This window comes from Ictidomys tridecemlineatus, chromosome 9, assembly GCF_052094955.1.
Source record: "Ictidomys tridecemlineatus isolate mIctTri1 chromosome 9, mIctTri1.hap1, whole genome shotgun sequence".
Taxonomy (NCBI): Eukaryota; Metazoa; Chordata; class Mammalia; order Rodentia; family Sciuridae; genus Ictidomys; species Ictidomys tridecemlineatus.
The window spans coordinates 10,224,404-10,246,010 of NC_135485.1; the positions used below are offsets into that span (position 1 = coordinate 10,224,404).

Here is a 21,607-nt window from a genome sequence, read left to right on the forward strand (position 1 = left end):
CATATACAGGAGCCCCCTGGATCCTGGTGTTATCTGAGCAGTCAGCAGAGAGCAATGCATTGGTAAGACCCTACCAGGACTCACTTCTGGAAGGAATGGGTTTATGATGCCTACAGGTTGCAAAAATTCAAGAAGGCTGTGTTAGGGAACTAGAATTGAACCTGAGTTCCCGTCCTAGCCATGTAACCTTGGGCAGGTTCACTCATCTGCAGAATACCGAAAGCAACCTGACGATCTAATGCAATAGTAGGTATGCCAGCATTTACTCAAAGCCAGATGTTGACATGGCAGTGAGCAGGTCATTCATCAGTGGAGTGGCCCACCACCCAGCATCCCCAGGCCAGAGGGCCACGTGAAATAGCAATCAGAAAACACTCTGATGAGTCAAGAGAGACACCAGGGGAAAAAGGCAAAAGATTTCACTGGATTTTCAAACAAGGGGTCTCACATTTTCATTGTGTAAGAAGCTCATATATTTTGTTGCTCATACACTCTAGAAGTGAAACTGGAGATGAGAAGAATCTCTGGGAATCTGACAGGGAGAGGTGGATGACAGTTGATTCACGCTACTAGCATGTGGGAGTGACCCAATCCTACCTCATCTAGAAGTGTCCAGGGCATTGTGGTACACTTGGCATCCCAGCACTCCTGCCTCCCAACTAAAAGTGCCAATCCCAAATACCTCCAAAGGGGTGTGGTGCCACACCCACACCTATGCTAAACCCACAGAGAGGGAAAAAATCAAGGTTGGCAAAATAAATGGTAGAATAAGAATTAGATTGTAAAATCAAAATTTTTAAAAACCTCAACATTAAAGAAACCTTGGGGGCTGTTGATCAAATCTCTGAAGCTCTTGATGGACCACCTAGAATCTCATTGGAAATTCCTATGACCTGTCCACTCCAAGAGAGTCTGATTTACAGTTGCAGGGACACAGCTGGAATGGGTTTCTTTTCCTTCCAAAGAATGGCTCTTTGCCCAAAGACAAGTCTTCCCAGTGCATGATAAACACAAGCAGGCCCCCATACCTACACCCAGCCTCCCAGACTCAGCCAGAGGCGGGAGGCCAGGCTATAGCCCTTCACCTGTGCACTCAGGGTTAGACGTGGGTCTAACCCTACAGTCTGTGGGCCCTACTGTACTCAGGTTTGGACTTGTCTATGAAGGGTTTGGCAGGTATAACAGCAATGGCCTGTTCACAGAAAAGGCCTTCAAAGGCCTTAATGAGGACAGCGAGCAGCCCTCTGAGAAGCCAGGGTTTGGGGTTGTGTTCGCTAACCAGGCATTTGAGGGCTGGGTTTGGAAGGTAAAAAGTAACCCATCAGACATAAAAGCACACACAGTCAGTTCTCACTATTTGTAGTACTTAGGTTATACAAATTCACCATGAATGTTGAATTAGCAAGTGCTGAACCGGTGCTTTTAAGGTTAGGTTCCTGGTAGCCTTAGGACCTGATCTTCAGCAATTGATCATTACATGACCTCATTTTATGTATGCTTATTTTATATATATATTGCTCATCCACAAACCATGAGCTCAGATCAGCAGCACTGTAACTCACACCTGAATGAAGCTCATCTAACATAGGCATTTTCTCTGTGATACATCTGACAGCCTTCTTGCACTCAGAACCACTAGACAGCATTTTCTATGCCTGACGTCATTTTAACCTGCAAAATAACCCAGAAAAGCACAAAAAATGCAAGAAAGATGTCACTAAATATATTGCAAAAAAAAAAAAAAAAAAAGGACACTTGCGTATAGTGTGAGGGCTGAAAGCAGGTCTCCATCTCAGCTATTTGATCTCAGCTGTGCCTAATTGTAAATAACCATCAAAGCACAAGTATTTCTTGGAAATTACAAATAAATTTTAGCACATAGGTGAGTCTGCATTTATAAAATCTGTGAACAGTGAGGACTATCTAAAATTCACTCACACACTTAGGCATTATGTTTGCACTTGATCGAAGCCTAGGTCTCCAGTGAAGTTTATATTAAAGCCCTCCAAGTGTTAACTGACCTAAGGGACACCAGGATTTCAAATGAAAATAAATTGTTCTGTTGAAAAGTACTTTTTCTCTGAAAGAAAAAGGACCCCCAAATGTATTCATAACACATCTTTCCAAGATACTACATAAGCCACTTGCACGTTTTAGCATTAAATTGAGAAGGTCTTCCTGTTAAGGCAAACTCTTTCCTTTTCTTTCTTTTTTTTCCTTTTTCTAAATAATTTTTTCATTGTTTTTAATTGCCACATAGTAGTTGTACATAATCATGGGGCAATGTATTGACATAGGTATATGATGTGTATTGATTATCAGAGAGCAATTAGCATACCCATAACTTTGAACATTTATCATTTCTCTTTTTTATAATTTTATTTTATTTATTTATATGTGGTGCTGAGGATCGAACCCAGGGCCTTGCAGGTACGAGGCGAGTGCTGTAACACGGAGCCATAACCCCAGCCCAAATATTTATCATTTCTTTGAATTAGATTCAAAGTCCTCTTATCTAGCTATTTTGAAATATACAATAAATTATTAATTATATTCACCCCACTCTGGCAAAGCACACTAGAGCTCGTTGCTTTATCCACTGTGTTTTTATCCATTAGCCAACCCTGCTCCTTACCCTCACCTGCCTACCTTTCCCAGCCCCTGGTAACCACTACTCCACTCCACTTCTAGGACACCAGTGTTTTTGTCTTCTGCGTATGAGTGAGAAGGTGTGGTACGTGTCTGCCTGCTTCTGGCTCATTTCATAATGTCCTACAGACCCTCCCATGTCAGTCAGACTTTCTGGAACCTGGTGGATCTTAGTTCTGTCCTCAGAAATGGCACAGAACATGGCCCCTCCTTCACTAGGGAGTCTTTCAAGTACCCAAAGACACTACCAGCTCTCTCTCTTCTAAGCCTGCAACTTCCCCTTCTGACATCCCACCTGGATCTTCTTTGCAATTCCTCTCATGTTACCATTCCGCACTTGGGAAATGCGACTAATCTTCCACAATCCGATTGCCAACCCCTGCTTGGGTTCCAGAATTAAATAAGTGGTCTCAAACTCTGCTGGTAGGATACTTGATTTGTACAAATTTTCTGAGGAGTAATCTGGCAATATATTAAAAAACTCTTTAAAATGATCCTCTCTTTCCAGGTCTTAAAATTTTACTTTAAGGAAATATTCATGGACTTGTGCTAACACTTGTTCCAAGGATGTTTGCTACAGGTTTCTTTGTTAAGCCAACATGTGAAAACAGCTTAAACACCAAAATTAGGACCACACTTAAGAAATTATGACATGTCCATATAGCCTTTAAATACTATGCAGCCATTAAACAACAATGTAAACAAATCTATATTGATTTCCATAGGTATTCATTCATATGATCATATTAGAAGATCAAAAGAATGAGTGTGACCTAATTGTATTTTCATTAAAACATCCATCTATGACGCATAGAGAAAAATATTACCCACAGTTTAACATCCACTATCTAAGGTTGGTTCAATTTAAAGTATTTCTCTTCTTTATCTCTTGTTTTCGAATAAGATACTCTGATTATAATAAGGAAAAGCAGTTCTATTTAGTGTTTAGAAAGAGTAAAATCAAGAAACTTCTCAGTAGTTTTTCCATTGCTCTCAGAATGAAATACAAACTCCCAGCTTGGGGCAGAAGGTAGTCCATAATGTAACCCCAGCTTGGGGACCGAAGACCTTCTGTGATGTTACCCCTCCACTGTCATCTCCTTTCAATCTTCACAAGCACTTTCCACTTTGGCCCCAAGGAACCTCCTAAAATTCCCCAAATCTGTACCCATTTACTACCTGCCACCTTCTCCGCTTGGCATATCCTCTAAGTTAAGAAACTGACTCAGCGGGGGGTTGTCTATTACATAACTAATGGAGTGTCAAGACCAGTCAAAGGCTGTCCACCTCTGAAGCTCATGCTATTTTCTCAGGATCAAAATTAAAAACCAGGACTGTCAAGGCCCCATTTTGTTCTAATGATCTTTGTGCTACAGTCGCAGCAAGGGCAAATTAATCACTTTTTTCTGACATTATCTAGGGGAAGAAAAACCCTGAAGTCACCTCCATTGCCATGTGTACAGAAGGTCAATGTGTTTTCCCCTTTTGAAAGGAATGACCCAGACTATTCAAAGCAATATTTTAGCCAGACATGAAAGCCCAGTTTGCAAGCAGATGCCCTGTGTTGTCAGATCTCACTAATATGGTCTACTCGGACTTCTTTGCCTCTTTCATTATAAGAATCTAATATTGAATTTCAAAACCCACATGGCATAAATAAATTCCAGATGTCTTCCCAAATCCCTAAATCTCACATTAGCCTAAAAAGAGACATTGCTGTATGCAAGTGAATGGTTACATTTAGTTCCCTGAGAATCCCAAAAGATCTTCGGCAATTCTATAGCCTCCTAATAAGAAAATATGTGAAGGGCTGGACTTGTGGCTCAGTGGTAGAGCTCTTGCCTACCATGTGTGAGGCACTGAGTTCAATTCTCAGTACCACGTTAAAAAATAAATAAATAAAATAAAGTTATTATGTCCAATTACAACTAAAAATATTTAAAAAAAAAAAAGAAAATACGTGAGCTCTCTTGAGCCTTAAGAAGCAGAGTTCTCAAGATTCGCAGCCCAGCTGTCTAACATCTGCTGTGCTTTCTTTCTCCCCCCAGGGGGCAACAGCCTCATGATAAAGTGCAGGGCACAGAAGCCAGGCTGTCAGGGTTCCAACTCAGCTGAATGATTGGGCACACGTCACTTACCCTCTGTATTCCTCAACACTCTCACTTGTAAAATGGGGGTAAGCCTGATACCCACACCTCATAAGGTTGTAGTGGAGATTAACGAGGTAATAACTGAGCACAGTACCAGCCACACTGCAAAATACCCACATTCAATATTCTCCAAGAAGTATAGGGCGTAGGAGGTCCTCAATGGCCAGGAAAGTCCCTTCCTTTCCTTCCCTGCAGTTAAACAGGCCTGAGTCTCCCTAGTCTTTGATTACCAAGAAATCCCTCCTTTTGTGAGTAACTTGAAATCACAGCCCCTTCCCCTAAGCTTGGCCCAGACTCAACTTCCTTACCTGTGTCACCATGTCTTTTCACACAGTCCAACTTATGCTGGTAGAAGTAAAGGATTTGTGGAGGTGGCTTCACTTCTCTAGTTAAAGATCAATTCTGTAGAACACCAACATGCTCATAACAGTAATAAAAAAAATATATATATGGCTTCCCTTCCCTCAAGCCCCCATTAATGACTGGCACCTATGTTTGCAAGAAAAACGTGATGATTGCCAGAAACAACCTTCATTACTCACCTTCAACACAGCATTTGCAGCCCATACATCCCCCACACCTCTGACCATGCATCAGTGCCAGGTGGCAGCTGGACAAGCTTGGCACTATTTCACACACAGCATACCTTTTCACCTCCCAATAATAACAAAAGCTAGCATCATTGTGGAATATTTTATTGTTTAACAAGCACTTTCACATATATTACCTTCTTACTCTCTCCATCAACACACAAGTACATAACCATCATCATCACCACCACCATCATCATCATCATCCCTATCATCTTGCAGGATGCAAAAATAAAACCTGGGAATGTGAAAAGACTTGCCCCCAAACCGCTCAGCTAGTAAAAGGCGCAGTGGGAATTTGAACCTGCATTCCCTGCTTTAAAATTTTGTACTTTTTTCCCTTTCAAAATCCACTGCTTAATTGTAGGATTAAAAATGCAAACCTTAGAAGAAGCCTCATTAATTCCTTGGTTGCATCTCTTCCTTTGGATGCATATATTTTTTATTTTGAGTTCTGATTTTTCTCCTTTGTCTGATTTTACCATGGTTGGCAAGATTAAGCTCAGCAGAGTCTGTCAGCCAGGTGGAGCTGTGTCTGTAGGCTATTATGACTGTGTATTGGACTGTCGGTTTTCAGAGGGGAAAAAAAAAAAGCTATTTTTAATTGGTGTTTTGTTCAAGCAGGATCTTGTTATTCTGTGGCCAAATGATGCCTCATCTAAAAGGAAATATGAACTATTCCAGAAAATTTGCTCAAAAAGAAGCCAAATCTTTTGCAACAATGAAGTATTATACACAAATCTGAAAGAGTTCCATAATGAGTCTAGGATAGAAATGAGGAGAGATGTGTGTGTTAGGGAATTTGTTTGACTTCATGCAACGGAACCAACTTCAGAAGCCTGCTCAAATAGGAGTTTGTTTTTCTCCTCTAAAAAGAAACAGGTTTGGAGATGTGCATCCAAGGGTTGGTGCAATGGCTCTGTCTCAGTTGGAGCTACCATAACAAAAAAAAACCATCAAGCCGATGACTTAAACAACAAACATTTATTTCCCAGTTTGGGAAACGGGCAAGTCTGAGATCAGGGAGCCAGCCCATCTCATGTCTGGTGAGGCTCCACTTGCTGGATGCAGACAGCTACTTTCTAAGGGTATCCTCACATGGCAAAGGAAGAGAGAAACCATCTCTCTCTCTCATGTCTTTTCTTACAAGAGCAATAATTCTATTCATGAAGGCACCACCTTCAATTACCTCCCCAAGGGTCCCACCTTCAAATACCATCATACTGGGGACAAGGATTCCAGCATGTAAAGTGGGGGGGGGGGGTGCACCAAAACATTCAGCTTCCCACTGTCTTCAGAGACCCAACTTCTTTCTACCTGTCCGTTCCTCTGTCTTGGCCTACAGGTCTCTCTATTATGAATACAAGATGTTTACCTCAATGTCATGGCTGCATTGTTGTATCAACTCAGTACCAAGAACAAAATCTGAGCAGACGGCACCATCTGAGACTTTCTTCTTACTCAGCAACCTGTTCCAACAACCTCTGCTTACGAATGATTGTCTCAGATGGGTGGGTCCCCTAGCCCAGGCTAGCCACAGGAAAGTCTAGAAAGGTGTGTCTGTACCTGGTCACATTGCTTTTCCAAACAAAAAGCTCTCTGTTAGTAAGAAAGAGTGGGCAAGTAAACATTGTGCAACCTCTAGAGGAATCTGCCAGGAAAACATCCATTCAACAAGGGCCTGAAACGTGGTAGGCACAAGCTAAGACAGCACTAAAAAAGAAAGAATGCTGTCCTTGCATTAGATCTTTAAAAAGTGACATCCAGAGAGGCATACAATGTGAAACAGGATGTACATTGCTATATAAATTTTTCTCATAAGATAAAGCCTGACAGAGAGAAAACATTCAAAAATGGTTTCAAATATTTCTTTCTTTTTCATCTCTCTTTCAAATGAAATTAGAGATGTAACACTGGTTTCCACTTGGAAAGCCATTATATTTGCATTGTCTAATTAATCCTGTGATCCAACTATGGCTACGCTTCTGGCCAATGTTTTCCATATCCCCCAGCCCCTGGAAAACACAGCCCTGCAGACTTATTAGAGCATGTCAAATTTTTCCTACTTTATGTTCTTTCACTTTGGTTGACTCTCCAGAGCTGTAATAATGTGTTCACTTATAACACTATCAGCTAAGACATAAATAGTCTTTGGTGGTTATCAGCCTCTTCTTGGTACTGAGTAGGTACTCAATGATATCTAATGAAAAAAACAAATATCAGCTTCATCATTGACCAGCTGTGCCATCTTGGGCAAGCTTTATATCTCCAATGAGTTTCATGAGCTGCTGGAATTTTGGAGTTATCACACTGCCGCATTGTAGCAGCAACAGCTAATCGCTAGAACCTGCCACATGGAGACTGGGGAAGGAAATTCACTGGAAAGAGATGCTCATTGAATTATGCCAAAGGCATTTACATAGATTATTACCCACAATGTCACAAGAACATTGTCCCTCTACCATTAGTTAAAATTATCAGACAATCCTGAAAGGCAGTAACCTCACATATGAAACATACTAAAGAAATGACCCATAAGCTTCTCAAAATCATACTCTGAAATTTTTTATAGCATGTATAGAACACACCATGAAAAACAAATAATTCCTGGGCAAGCATCCTTCTGTTACATCAGTATCCAAGCATATGGGACAAGGATGATAAAAGCAAGTACCCAGAATTCTTATCTCACTGACACAGCTGTGTTGTACATACACTGGGTTTGAGTTATGGGAAATGGTTAAGTGGTCTCTCCAGACAGAGTCGAATGTAAGAATCTCTCCTTTATGAGGCAAGAATAGTACCTCTGGATTGTTGGTGAAAACCAAAGCTGCAATGAATTTAGAAATCTGACATATCATCTCCTGGAGCTTCATCTCTGCAAAATGTAAAATTCACACCAGAGCTAGATACTGTTTCCTATCTTGCTTTACACACTCATGTATCTGACTCCTCATCATGAAACAGCTGGTCAAACAAGGATTTTGGAAGCAAACAAGCAGGTGCTTGGCAACATATACTAGTTTACACATAGGCTGAGTCAAAACCTAATGTGAGCTATGCGATCTCTTGAGAGATTTTTTTTTTTCAAACAGCATAAACACTAAAAATATGCTGTGTACCTTAGAATTAAGCAGATCTGGATTGGATTCCCAGGTCTTCCATCTAATAAATGTAAACCTTGAGCCTGTTACTTATCACCATAGTTTTCTCCTCATCTGTAAAATAGAAATAATAATACTTAAATTGAGCCAAATGAATTTCCACTTTTGCAGCCAAAGGAATTTGAATATTGACCATTTCACATGGTTTATCCTAAACCTGTCTCAGAGGACAGAGTCCAGAATAAAAGAGTTGTGTGTCTATTAGTCATAACTATTGGTTACACATGACAGGCACCCACCTCAAACTAGGTTAAGAAAAAAGGGGACACATTAGCTTATGTAATTAGGCAACCTTGGACTAGAGTTAGCTTCATGGATGGTGGGAACCAGGTGTTCTGGATATCCTCCCCCACCCCCTGTCATTACCATCATCATCATCATCATCATCATCATCATCATCATCATCCATGGTGGAGAAAATGCACTATGATAGTCTCCACCAGAAGCAAAAACACTTCTCTCCCAAAGGCTGTATTAACTGGGTTACATCAAGGCTCAACTACTCACTGTAGCCTGGCACTTCAGATGGCCTGCTGTGCCTATCTCAGCCTGTACTTGCTCACCGTGGATAAAGCAGGGGACATGAAGGATGCTACACATGACATCCCAGCTTAAGCCATGTAAGATAGAACATGGGCTACGGAGCACTGGACAGGCAGGAAGAGAAAGATGTCCACTATAAGGAGCAGAGAACACTGACTGCACATGGAAGATGGGCCACTAGTAGCTAAAAAGCACACGAAGCTGAACTATTTTACCCAAAGACCAGGAAACCAACTTTTCCCATTTTGCCAGGGACTTTCCTGGCTCAGCACCAAATATCCCATGCTGTGGACTCCTCAGTCCCAGGCAAACAGCCCTGGGTTGTCTCAATAATCCCAGTTTCAAATCTGAAACTCCCACTTCTCAGCCTGTAGGAAAAACCAGGACAGCTCACCATCCAGCCTCAAATTGGTACTCCTAAGTGGAAATCCTAGTGCGGGTTGAGGTCTGAGGTCTGTTTATGAATTTCTTCACCTGTGGAAAAATGTGTGCTGTAGTAGACGGTCCCAGGGCACAGGGACAGACTGCGTCTGCTTCATTGGGAGTCTCAGGGTCTGTCCTTCCTCCTTGGCTGCTTTTTATTTCTTTTTCTATCACTTTCTCTCTTTTTCTCTTTTCTTTTTCTTCCTCCCTTTCAGATGATCCTTCCTTCATTCCTTTCCCTGCTTTTTCTCTCTTATTTCCCCATATTTACCTTTAAAGGAACATGTGACTGAGACTTTGTTTGCATTCTCCCAAGTTGCTGTTATATGAGACTTGACTAAAATAAGCCAGCCTCGCTTATCCTGCAGAACCTACTCCATAAGTGGAAGCTTCACTGTTAAGACAAGATGGGTAGGTACTGTTTCTGTAGGTGTTCTGAGATACTGTGGTCATGATGGCCAAGTGGAGGGAATGGAAGAATTAGGGGGAAGAGATGAAAAACAGTTGGTGATGACTGTGAGACAGGTTTTTGGTATAACTGTTTATAGAAGATGTATCCATGAATAATGTCAATAGCTAGGATTTGCAGTGCCTTTCTTCTTTTGCATGAATATTATCATTCATTAAGCAATGTAAACCAGGAAATACTTCTTGGCCACAAACTATGCTTTGAAGCCAGTTCTGTATTTGAATGTCTTCAATCAAAATATTAAGAAGGGAAGCAATTTCCAGTCTTCAGAAGAGAATAACTGCTGGAGAAAATAGTGTACTAAATTATATATTTTTAGAATGTTGTGAATTTTGTTACCTTTGTTAAAGTGTGAAGTTCTAAGAATTGACTCCACTTTAGATGTGAACCAAATTCTTCCTCACAACAAGGTTTCCAAGGATAAGTCAGCATTCCTAAATCACTTTCACAATATTTGTCACTATACAGTACCACCTATGCCACTTGTTCACTGGCATTTTACTATAAATTGATATATTTTTTTTTTATCAGACAGACTGAGCAGCCAGTGCACCTGATTGGGGCTCAAGCATATCAGTGTCCAGAGGGCTCAGGCTGATTTTCAGACACTAATGTTTTTGAAATCTCATTAAGAAGAAAAATATTGTCATCTTCAAGAAAAGCAGTTTAGTGCATTCAGGAAGGGGTTGGAGCCGCCCCACATGGTTCTTATTTCCATCCCATCTTTCATTACCTTGAGCTTTTGAATAACGTGACTTAAATTTTCTGCCAATATACTGGTGAGGATTCATTAAGATATTGCCCAGGAAAATCATTGACCTGTGCTAGGCCATAACAAATGTCAGCCATGATTCTGCTCTTGGTCCTGTAGAGGGGAAGATGTATATGGTTCTTCAGTTCTTTAGGGCAGACCGTTTATTTATTCTGGAAAAGCAAACTAAATGGTGAATGTACAGCCAGGATCACCTTCTGAAACATGTGATTTCAAGCTGTTATACTGCCTTAGAGGAAATAATGTTTAAAATCATTTATTTTTAAGTTGGAGCCAGTGGCATCTCTACAAACCGGGCACTTTGAGAGGAAATGTGTCTTAAATGTGAAAGAACAAACGATCACTTGTGGTTAGAGAGTCAGAGGGAAGAGTGAGGGAAAAAACTACTCTGTTTTACCAAGATTTTGTACATCTCTGCAGACAAGTTGAGCTGATTAAGGGCTCCAGAGATGTCTCTATAGAGGGAAGCTGATTTGTTTTGTTGTTGTTGTTTGTTTTTGTTTTTCTAACTTTCCAGAAGTCTATAATTATTTCTAAATAAAAAGCTTTCTTAAAAGGGGATGGTGGAAACAACAATTGGAGAAAATGGTGCTATTTTGTTGCAAACCCAGAAGCACAAGATTGCTGTTAAATATGCGATTTAAGAATCTCACCCTGGAGCTCTTGCAAACCTCACATCAGCTCATGGTTCTAGCTCTGTCTGCAACCACCATCAAAGTATAATGTTTCCCACTTCCTTTCTGTCTCACACATCCTGTGGGTGCTCTCATCAGATGACTCTAATGGGGCCTCTGCTTTCAAAGGATTCTGGGAAATGGAGTCCCAGACTCTTCCAGTCCACATTGGGGGAGGGAGGAGACAGACAGACACACAGAAAAGGTCCAGGGATGATGTTGAATTGAAAGCATACATCTTGACTCGCCGATATTTAACAGATTCTGTAAACTTATGATCTAGACTTTGAAAGAAGATTAGAAGAAAGTTAATCAAAAATCTCAGTTTATAAATAGAAGAAATTCATAAATAATTCACTTTCCCAACATGGTTCTCTAGTCTAATATTCTAGCTATCTTCATCCAAAAGAATTTATAATAAAAATATTTTCAAGGGATTTTTTTCCCCAGTTTATAAAACAGTTCCACATGTACTTTCCCATTGGCCCTCCAAACAGTGCTGAGAAAAAAATAATCATGAAAACACATAACACTTATCTGGTACTTTCATTTCCATTATCACATTTCCCTGCAGTCCATGATCAAAATATGCTCCTTAGCTCTCTGAGCCCAACATGCTATCATTCCATGTCTTCACCCATGTGTTCCCTTCAGTTAAAATACCTTTCCCTGGTAGCAGTTCCTCCCGGCAGGTTCCTACCTCTTTACCCCCTATTTCATCAGAGTCCTGCTTCCTCTCTTTCTACCAAGAGACTGAGGCTGATGGGATATGAATGAGCTGTGCTGCCCCTGCAGGAATCCAGAGGGTGACTGGCAAGCCAGCAGATGTGACCCAGGATCTCAGCTGTCTCTCTTTCCTCAGAGAAACTCATCCTCAATTAACCAATGCTGGCATCCTCGTGCCAAATAGAAAGGAGAAGCATACATTTGGTGGTTCATAGATGACTAAATAGACTGTGCTCTCAGGCATGTTTGTAATTCTTTGCTGCTTCAGGTGAATCTCATAGTGCAGTTCTACTACTATCTATCTCAACCTAATCCCCCTTCTTCCCCTAAAGACTCTCACACCGCTGCCCTGATGACTGGGGACACCTTAGTGAGCAAGGAACCTCACAGAGTAGTGAGGGAGACAGACACTGCACACGTTATCTTAGAAGTATGTAAACACTATTATAACACTATAGTGACAAAACATTTATGAAGTATTATAAAAGGAGAAAAGCTATGAAGGTGAATTATGGGAGAGTATGAGAGAATATAGCAATGTGGGTGAGTGGCAGGTCAAAGAAAGCTTCCCTAAAGAAGTAACATGTGAGCTGGGTTCAAATCAACGAGAAGGATCTATCAACAGAAAGGAGGCAGGGAGGACATGTCATAGCTGATGTCACAGCCATCAGCCTCCCCTCAGCACAGACCCTAACTTCCCCTACTCCCTTTTCCTTCTCACAATACTTTGAATAACAGTGTCCTACCCTCAAGGCCACTAAATCAGGAATTAAGAAGGAAGAACTGAGGGTCATGGCTCAGAATCTAAGAGAGAAGGACAGAGGGAGGCCAGATGTGTCATAAAAAGATCAGGGCTCTGGTCATCCCAGTTTACTTTGGAAACTGCCAATTATTAGCTTTGTGACCTTAGAAACATGACTACCAACCTTTCAAAGTTGTTTTAAGGATTCAATGAGGGAAGAAACGAGGAGGCTTAATCAATGTTAGCTCTCTTAGTTTCTCCAGGCTTGCTATATATAGACTGAATTGTGTCCCCTAAAGAATTCATGTGGCAGCCCAAGCTAAGACAAGGCTCAACTAGAAAATTGCTTTTACAGATGATAGAGTGCAACTCTTAACTGAAATGACATTTTAGGGGTGAATTTGTGAAAGGGCAAAGGAAGTGAATGGAATAAGTAAATATGAGTTGGATTTGGGGCTTGAACATTTTTGAACGGGAAGCTGGTCTTGATTCATCTGGTATTTGTGACTACTTCAAGGATAAAGATGACCCCCCCACACACATCAAGACCCTGTGGATGCTTTTCTCTGCAGTTGAGCGCCTTATTTCTTTTTGTTTTCACTCTTACTGTTGCATGAGAAAAGAGAAGGACAATTTGAACAAAAACAAAGAAAACCCACAGGGGCCAGCAGAGAGGGACATATGAAAAGAGGCAGATGACAGAGGAAGGAGAGTGAAATTTGCTCTTTAAAAGAAAAGAAGGTCAAGATGGAACCCAGGAGCACTGGCACTAAGGGTGTGGGTCAATGCCATGACGGAAGGGGGCATGGAAGCAATACCTCCCAGCAACAGCTTTTTCTCTGTATTATTTCCTAAAAATAAATAAATAAATAAATTACTCTTCGTCCCATAGTAATGCTACAGTAAATGCCAGTAAATGCCACATGGGGTAAATCATAAACTACAGAAATTTACAGTTCTGGAAGCTGTGAGGCCCAAGATCCAGGTGAAAGCAGGTTGAGTGTCTGGTGAGGGCCAGGTCTTTGCTTCCAAGATGGCGTCTGGTTGCTGCATCCTTCAGAGAGGTCGAATGCTGTGTCCTCACATGACGAAGGGGCAGAGGGCAAAAACGGCCTTCCAGTCCTTTAATAAGGTCCTCAATTCCACCCATGTCTCTCTCTCTCTCTCTCTCTCTCTCTCTCTCTCTCTCTCTCTCTCTTTCTCATGATTTAATCACCCCCAAAACGCCCTCTCCACAACAAAACAAGGTCAGCACAACGATACAAGGGACTGTGTCCTGGTGTGGTCTGGAAGGTTTAAATGACCCCATGTTTAAACTGACAAGTCTTCTGGGCAGTGCTGGAGCCCGGAGTGTTCAGTCTCCGGATCCAGTTTTTCCTTTAGCAAATGCCTAGACAAGCTCTACACCCTTCCTTCTGATCTTGACCTGGTTCCCCAAGGTCAAAAGTTTTCTCCATTTCCTATTCCATTTCCTGACCTGTATCATCCTTTACCCAAAAGTCACTCAGTGGCTTCTTTCAACAAGGGATGTAATATCAAGTGGAATATCAAATGGAAAGGAGAAAAGCAGCTCATGGGTGGGACTGTGCTGACATAACTCCATAGTGTGTACAACTGCTTCCATTCTCCATGAAGCTCCTTCACAACAGTCACCACGCTGTGGGACCAAGCAAGGATCATCATTACCACCAATGCAATGATGCAGCTGTGAGAATAGAGACTCGGAAGCACAAGGACCTAGTCCAGTGGCGTGAATCCCAAAGGCCAAGAGCCAGATCTCAAACCCTGACCTCCACCTCTGCCTGCCAGTGGTGCAGAGAGCTATGGCTTGACAATCAGGAGGCCCCGGGTTCCAGTCCTTCCACTAACTGTGTGAGCCTGGCCAGGTCCCTCCAGCCCTGCACTGCTTCCCCCTTGACTGCCAACTAGAGGAGACAAATTTCACCACCTCCAAGAACAGCCCCATAAGGAGCTGGTAAGAAATCCTCCTGACAGCTGGACAGAGGTGCCCCCTTTTCCCCAGTGTGAAAAAGAAGCCATTCAACTTGAGTATTACGCGTTCAGAACAAACGTTGTCCAGACTCGTTGTGCTGTTTCCCAAATATGACTTGAGGACGGAGCCAACAGATAAAGAAGATATTTATTTTTGTTTGTGAGGCTCCATCAAACAATTGGGAGGTCCGTGGAGGCCCCAGTGTCATTGCACCCCGGCAGCTTTGTACGCTGTCTCTCTCTGCCACCGTTGAAAGCCTAGGAGGACAATTTTGAAAGCAAATCAAGAACTAGCTTATCAAGCTGAAGCCGCAAAGAGTTATGAGTGCTCCTTGCTGCCAAAGGGAAGGGGATTTTGAGCGAAGACTCCACATCTGCGCGCGCTGAGTTCAAAGAATCCAGCTGCTGGACAGCCCTGCAAGCTCTGTAAGTAAACAGCCCTCTCTCCCGTCCATGAGGACTCCTTCAGGCGTTTTTCCTCCGAGAGAAGTATTCTTTGGCTCAGGTCGGCATTACTCCCTCTGTTCTTCTGTGATGTTCGGGGGTGTTTACTGACCAAGGCTCAGTCAATAAAGCATCTCAAAGGGATGCTTCTGCTGAGCCACAGAGGGAAAGCGAAAGTGGCCTGATGGGCCTTGGTTTTGCCCAGCCCTGGACCTGGCCTTGCTCCTCTGGAGCTATAGATCCACTCGGTAGGAGCAGGAGGCCGACCCAGACGGCAGGAACAAGCAGGAGTGGCTCGGTGCTTCCTGCCCAGAACAGATTTGTCATCGAGTCTCTATATAATTCAAGTTTAGGATGCTTCCTTTGTTTTGATATACTGCAGGGTCTTAACGGAGGAAAAAGGAAACATTAAAGCTAATATTGTTCTGTGGAGGTTTCTTTGTAGTGGTATAAATCCTGTGCTCGATTTATTTTTGGTTAAGGGTGCTGATTTATTTACTGTCTATTTTATGATTAAACAAATGTGCTCATTGCTCCCCACGGCTATGGGGGGATAAAGTAATCATTGCAATATATTAGCATGAGCCTCTACATTTGTTGATAAAACTATGGGTTCTTATTAACAGGAATTATATGAATGGATTGCATATCATAAACAATGCATTGTATTAGTTTGTGATTCTTTTACAGGCGTCTTAAATCAGACTGTGGTTGATGACCAGGAAGTCATTGAGGGAGTATAACACACTTAAGGGAAATAATTGTGCTTTTTGATCAATCCTTGTTCCACGAGACCCTCCACCTTCCCAGGAAATTAAGGTTCTTTTTTCAGGTTTCTTTGTCCTGTGTTCTGTGGCTGCATAGAATATATGTCCCCAGATGTCACCCTCTGCCCCATCATCAGACTGCACCTCCAGTTGACCATATTCTTGATTTAAATATTCAAGCCCCTTACTCTCCCACTCCCAACTCCCTAGAATGCTCCCAAGTTTGCACGAATACCTGTCTTTGACTCTGGTTGATAGTATCAAACTTTGTTCTTCTGTCTGAGTTACTTGGGCTCTCACGTGGATGTCCTGAGACAGGAGATGGTTCCGCTCTCAGTGTGCCAGTAATGTCAACACAAGCTGAAGGGGCTTGCAAGGTTCAAGAGGCTCCCGGCAGAATGAGGCCTCATAATTACTGGGAACTTGTAACAGCCCTTTAGCAAGCAAGTCGTCTCCACATCAGCCTGAATTGATAGCTAACCTTTCACCTTTACCTAGTAAATAGAGACTATGTGCCTGGTGTGTGACAGCCACACAGAGCGAGTGCGCCATAGCTCTCCCTGCTTCTTGGATACATGGCTATAGCTGAGCCCAAGTGGGCTTCCATTTTCATGGGCCACTGCAAAAGGTGGCTGCTGTTTGAGTTGTATGGTGGGCTGTGTCATAAAATGGAGGGATACAAGTTTGGAAAGTGAAAGGATGCGGGAGGCCATCCTCGCACGTGATTTGAGTTACCTCCCTGGCTGGGTGAGAGGCGCTTAAACACAGCTGTGTCTGAGCCTTCCCCACCCTTTCCCAGTTCCGAGGGCTTGTCCGTGCAGAGGCATGCCTGGCCACTGCCCTGAAGACCCAGTCATCGTCCTTGACCTTAGGATGCTGCCCCCCTTAACCTTCAGTGGATGGGATTTTCCCTGGAATTTTTTGTTCCCCAATAAAAGCTCACTCCCTGGCATGCTCTCCCTCTCTCACTAGTCTCTTCTGTAAACCTCGCCACCGCTTTAGGTGGCTGGAGGCGGGAGCTAGGAGAAGCTTTGGAACTGATATTAAAGGTAATAAGAGTCTGTCTCTTTAATTTAAAACTCCCTAGTCATTTCTTATGAACCAAACCTTCTTTCATGAAGCCCACGCTGGTCGCGTGACAGAAAAGGAAATTATTCAAGTATTAGGAAATATTTTCTGAGTGCTTGCCAATTTCCAGGCCCTTGACTGGCCCTGTCCCACCTGCTCTATGGAGCCGGAGGATCTCTACCAAGGGAGAGAGGTCAGAATCCAGTGTGCCCGGGGCACAGACCAGACTGGCTCAGTGTGATCCCGTGTTGGTTGCTGAACTCCTCTGTGTCTCAGTTTCCTTGCTGTAAATTAGAGGTTATAACAGCAGGATTCAGGAAAAGGGTGAGAGTTCGGGTAGGTGTTGTTTTTGTCTCTTTCGTATATGAAGAAACTAAAACTAAGGAGGTTAACTCACTCCTGGCCCCACAGAGAGATAAGGGCAGGCTGGGATGTGGAAGGAAACAATCGGCTTTGATCCTAATAGAGAAAGTCTGCTCTCCAACCGCTGCCTCCTTCCCGTTGGCGTTGGGTTCCTTCACATTCCTTTCCCGGCTCTCACAATGCCCTCTACATAAACATTGCTAACCTGGATGATTTCAGACAAACAGACTGAAGTTCAAAGACATGAAGGATCTTGCCCACAGTCACATCCCTAGCAATTTACAGGGCTGGGATCCAAACACAGGTCTCCAAATTCCAAATCCTGAGCTCTTTTAACAACCCATGTTCCTTCCTTGTCTTGCGAATCTGTGCCCAGGTCAGTTGCATACATGCCCTGTGGAGAACAGTAAGCCAGACAGTGGTGACAAGGACACATCAATTAGGCCCTCACTGCCTGCCTTATCAACTAACGCAGGTCCCCACGCCCCTTTGTAAGGGACTTCTCCAGATGTTTCTCATGTACATCAAACTTTGACGATTGCTGTCCTCAGTGAGTTCTGTGATCCGGGAGAAGCGAAGATTGTCATGTCTGATGGGTCCTTCACTGAAGAAGGTAGAAAATTCTGTTAAGTACAGGTATTTGGCATTTCCTCTCCACTCAGCATTGCGGATCGGCGTCAATAGCACCTCGGGGTTATTTACTGTCTCGTCTATATTCCAGGGCTTGCTTCATCTTTTGGCACATGTCACTTTCTGAGCCCTGTGACCATCTGAACTTTTTGCCATCAATCCCTTCGATTGCATCAGCCTCCATTAATCAGCAGATGGGTAGCTTTCTTCCTTTTCTAGGCTTTGTTGCAAAGTGGGTCAACTCAATAGAATCCATCCACAAATTAGGAGGGAGTAAAATATTACATCTATAACCTGAGAAATATACTCAATAAGCTCATTACAGAAAAGTCAGAAACAAAGAATATTCACTGAGCTGAATAAAATTTATTCCAGTTGATTTCTCTGAAGACTACTGCAGCACAGATAGGTACAAACCAAGAGGGAGATTGCCAAAGCATGTACTTGGAACCTGGGAGCTTTAGATGTCATGGGACAGAAAGTATTGAACACTAGAAATAATCTCCCATGGTGTCGTGGCAGATGTCAGAACTTGAAGGGAAATATCACTGGCTTTAATTACTCTCTTACCACTTTTCAACTTCAGGACTCCAAACACGTTGCTTACTTCGTAAGTTTGTATAGCAGACATAACTGAGCACAGCACCCAGCACGACAGGTACCTAACCAACAGGACATCCTTCCTTCTCCAGCTCTGGCCCATTCAGTCCAGAAGTCTCCACTGAGCACTTACCATGTGCTGCACCTTATTCAAGACATAACAGCAAACAAGAACCAAAGTCCCTGGCTTCTTGGAGTTTGCACTTTAGAGGAAATGACAAATGACAAAATCATTATCAAGAAAATAACACAAGACTAAGTGCTATGAGAAACTCAAAATATGCAGTGGATACAATGACTAGCAGTGCCAGGAGGAGGATACATCTTTAGCCAAGAGGCCCAGGACCCCTCACTAGGGAAATGGCTCCTAGTGCAGACTTGAATCATAAGAAAAACACGATGACTCAAAGCCACAGTTAAGCTTCTAAACCATGTGACCCTAAACGTATCATTGCGACTCTTTCTAGGTCTATGTCATCACCTGCACGCTCCAGAGCTACAGCAGAGCACCTCTGGGGCTTCCTTCAGCCCTGAAACTCTGTATTGAATTTTCTTTCTCATTTTTAGTATCATGTGCTTTGAGTAATTGTACAAAAAGAAGAAGGGGGAAAAAATCTCTGAACCCAACTCCACTACAGTAATTGCTTTATTCTTTCATTTTAGTTTCTGAACTTTTTAAAAAATGTTCTTCCCCATCAAACATCTATTAGTAGGTCTTTAGTGAATGAAGATTTAATTAATGATTTTTAAAAAATTTTAAATCATCACAATTTCTAGGGATTACATTGTTGGAGAAGACAAGAACCACGGTATGGCATATTTTGAGGGATGAATTGTGTGGCTTCACGATTACTTCATGTGTGGCTGCAAGTCTGAAATCGTACATATGCTTGTGGAGCCAACACACGGGCCTGCCAGAAGCCAGAAGATCCAGTGCTCTTGCAGCCAAGAGTCATGTGTACAGCTTTTAAAAACAGTCCATGGTCTGAAACGTTTCCTTTCTTAAAAGGGTGCAGCAGACCTCACTTGAGTCCGAGACAGCGTCTACCCAAAAGGAAGGTCAACAAAGCAGAAAATTTGCACCAGAGGAGACTGTCTTTCAATTAACCAAAAAAATGGCAGCCAGAATATTCTTGGCTGTCACGATCCAGACAATTGTCTTATTGCTATATTTTTGCTTTTGTCACTACAGTGCAAAACCTCAATTATGGAGTCACAACGTAGAATGAGAATTTGGGGTGCCCAGCCACATAAACTATACAGGTCGATGTTTCCAATTTTCAAGTTCTCGTTTCTTTTTTGCTGTTGTTGTTTTTGTCTACTTTGTAAAAATGCAATCACTTCCAATTGAAAAACACATATTTAAAAAAAATTGTTGGAAAAAGAGTTTCCAAGTTCAGATTCAAGGACTAAAATGTAAGAGCAAAGAGGGTAAGATTAGGAAACTGGAGTTAATGAGCCCATGGTAGGGAATGTTGTAGAGAAATCCCATGGTATCCCTGAGGGCTCTACAGAACTCTCACACAGAGTGTGTGGCAGGGGCTGATGGGCGTTGCAGCTAGGTACCATCCTGGCAAATGGTATTTTCAGTGTTTAGTACATGCATTCCCCACTGTGACTCTCGGAGGCTTAGTGCAGCTATTGCCCCCTCATTTTAGGAGATAAGGAGCCGAGGCTCAAGGAATTGAAGTCACAAGGAAGTGCCCCAGCTCATAAGGAGAGGAGCTACGGTTTAACCCAGGACGGCCTGACTGCAGACTTTCTGCCCCACCGCTCTGCCTTAGAGATCGAAAAGACACTTCCTTCAAACATGCAGTACACGTTCTTTTTAAGTAAAAGAAGAATTTACTGCAAGTTTTTAAATGTTGAAATGGCCTCCTGAGGGAAGAGGCTGAGGAACCGTCTTCCTTGGAGGTCTATTAAAACCAGATTGGTTATCATGTATGTCTGGTATGACTCCAGTGTGGTCTTCCCCAAGGTGAAAGATAGACAAAGTGTTTCCTCCAGTTCCTTGCTCAGCTTCCCAGGCAAAGGCCAAGTCTACATCCATTCAAAGCAAAATGGGGAGGACATGTACCGCCCAGCCCGTGACCCCCTCTCCCATCCCATCTGATTGGTTTTGGCTCGTGATGGGCAGATGATCTGGCAGGGCCACGGTCTCCTGGATCCCAACCTTTTCCCACAGCCAGAGAGGGGATGAGACTCTGTTCCAACTTGTGCCCAACAAAAGGAACCCTATGCCAAAGAATCTAGTGTCTACTTTCCAATGTTTGGGGAATACAGATCAGGACAAAAACTGGTGTGAAAGTAAAACGGTGTAGGAAAATAGGAAGGTCTTTTAAAATTCTATTCTATCAGTTAGTGTTTGTCTATCTGAGAAAACCAACTTCCTTTAATATCTAAAGGTTTATTTTTCTCTCTTATAGAAGCTCAGAGTAGGTGGTCCAGGGGTGGTATAGCTATTCCAGGAAGTCATTGAGAAACCCGTCTCCTGCGGTGTTCCTGCTCCACCAGTGTTAGCATGTGGCTTTCATTCTTATGGCGGTGACACAGCCATTGTATTTTTAGGGTTGAGTTTATATTCAGCAAAGACTTCGCCTGTCAAACTTTGCTTTTAAATTTGGGAGAAGAAGCCCTATTCCAAGACATGCCACGGGCATCTTATTAGCCAAACTATGTATGTAACATGGCTATTTTAGTCAGCTTTTATGCCACTCTGACAAAAAAAAAAAAACCTGGAAAGAACAATTTTAGAGGAGGAAGAGTTTATTTGTCATTCATGGATTCAGAGGTCTCCGTTCATAGGCAGCTGACTCCATTGCTCTGGGCCCGAGGTGTGCA

At 42.6% G+C, this 21,607-nt stretch overlaps 1 protein-coding gene across 2 annotated transcripts in view; it reads left to right on the top strand.

Moving 5' to 3' along the window:
- The window catches only part of C1qtnf7 (C1q and TNF related 7), a 100,744-nt gene that overhangs the window by 16,056 nt on the left and 63,081 nt on the right, over window positions 1-21,607 (top strand). Inside the window, exon 1 of one of the 2 annotated variants that reach the window (XM_040292655.2) lies at window positions 15,059-15,320. The exons of the other annotated variant lie outside the window; for it this stretch is intronic. The gene's annotated coding sequence lies outside the window, so the exon portion shown is untranslated. Of the gene's footprint in view, window positions 1-15,058; window positions 15,321-21,607 lie in introns of those variants that run through there. 2 annotated transcript variants of the gene reach the window in all.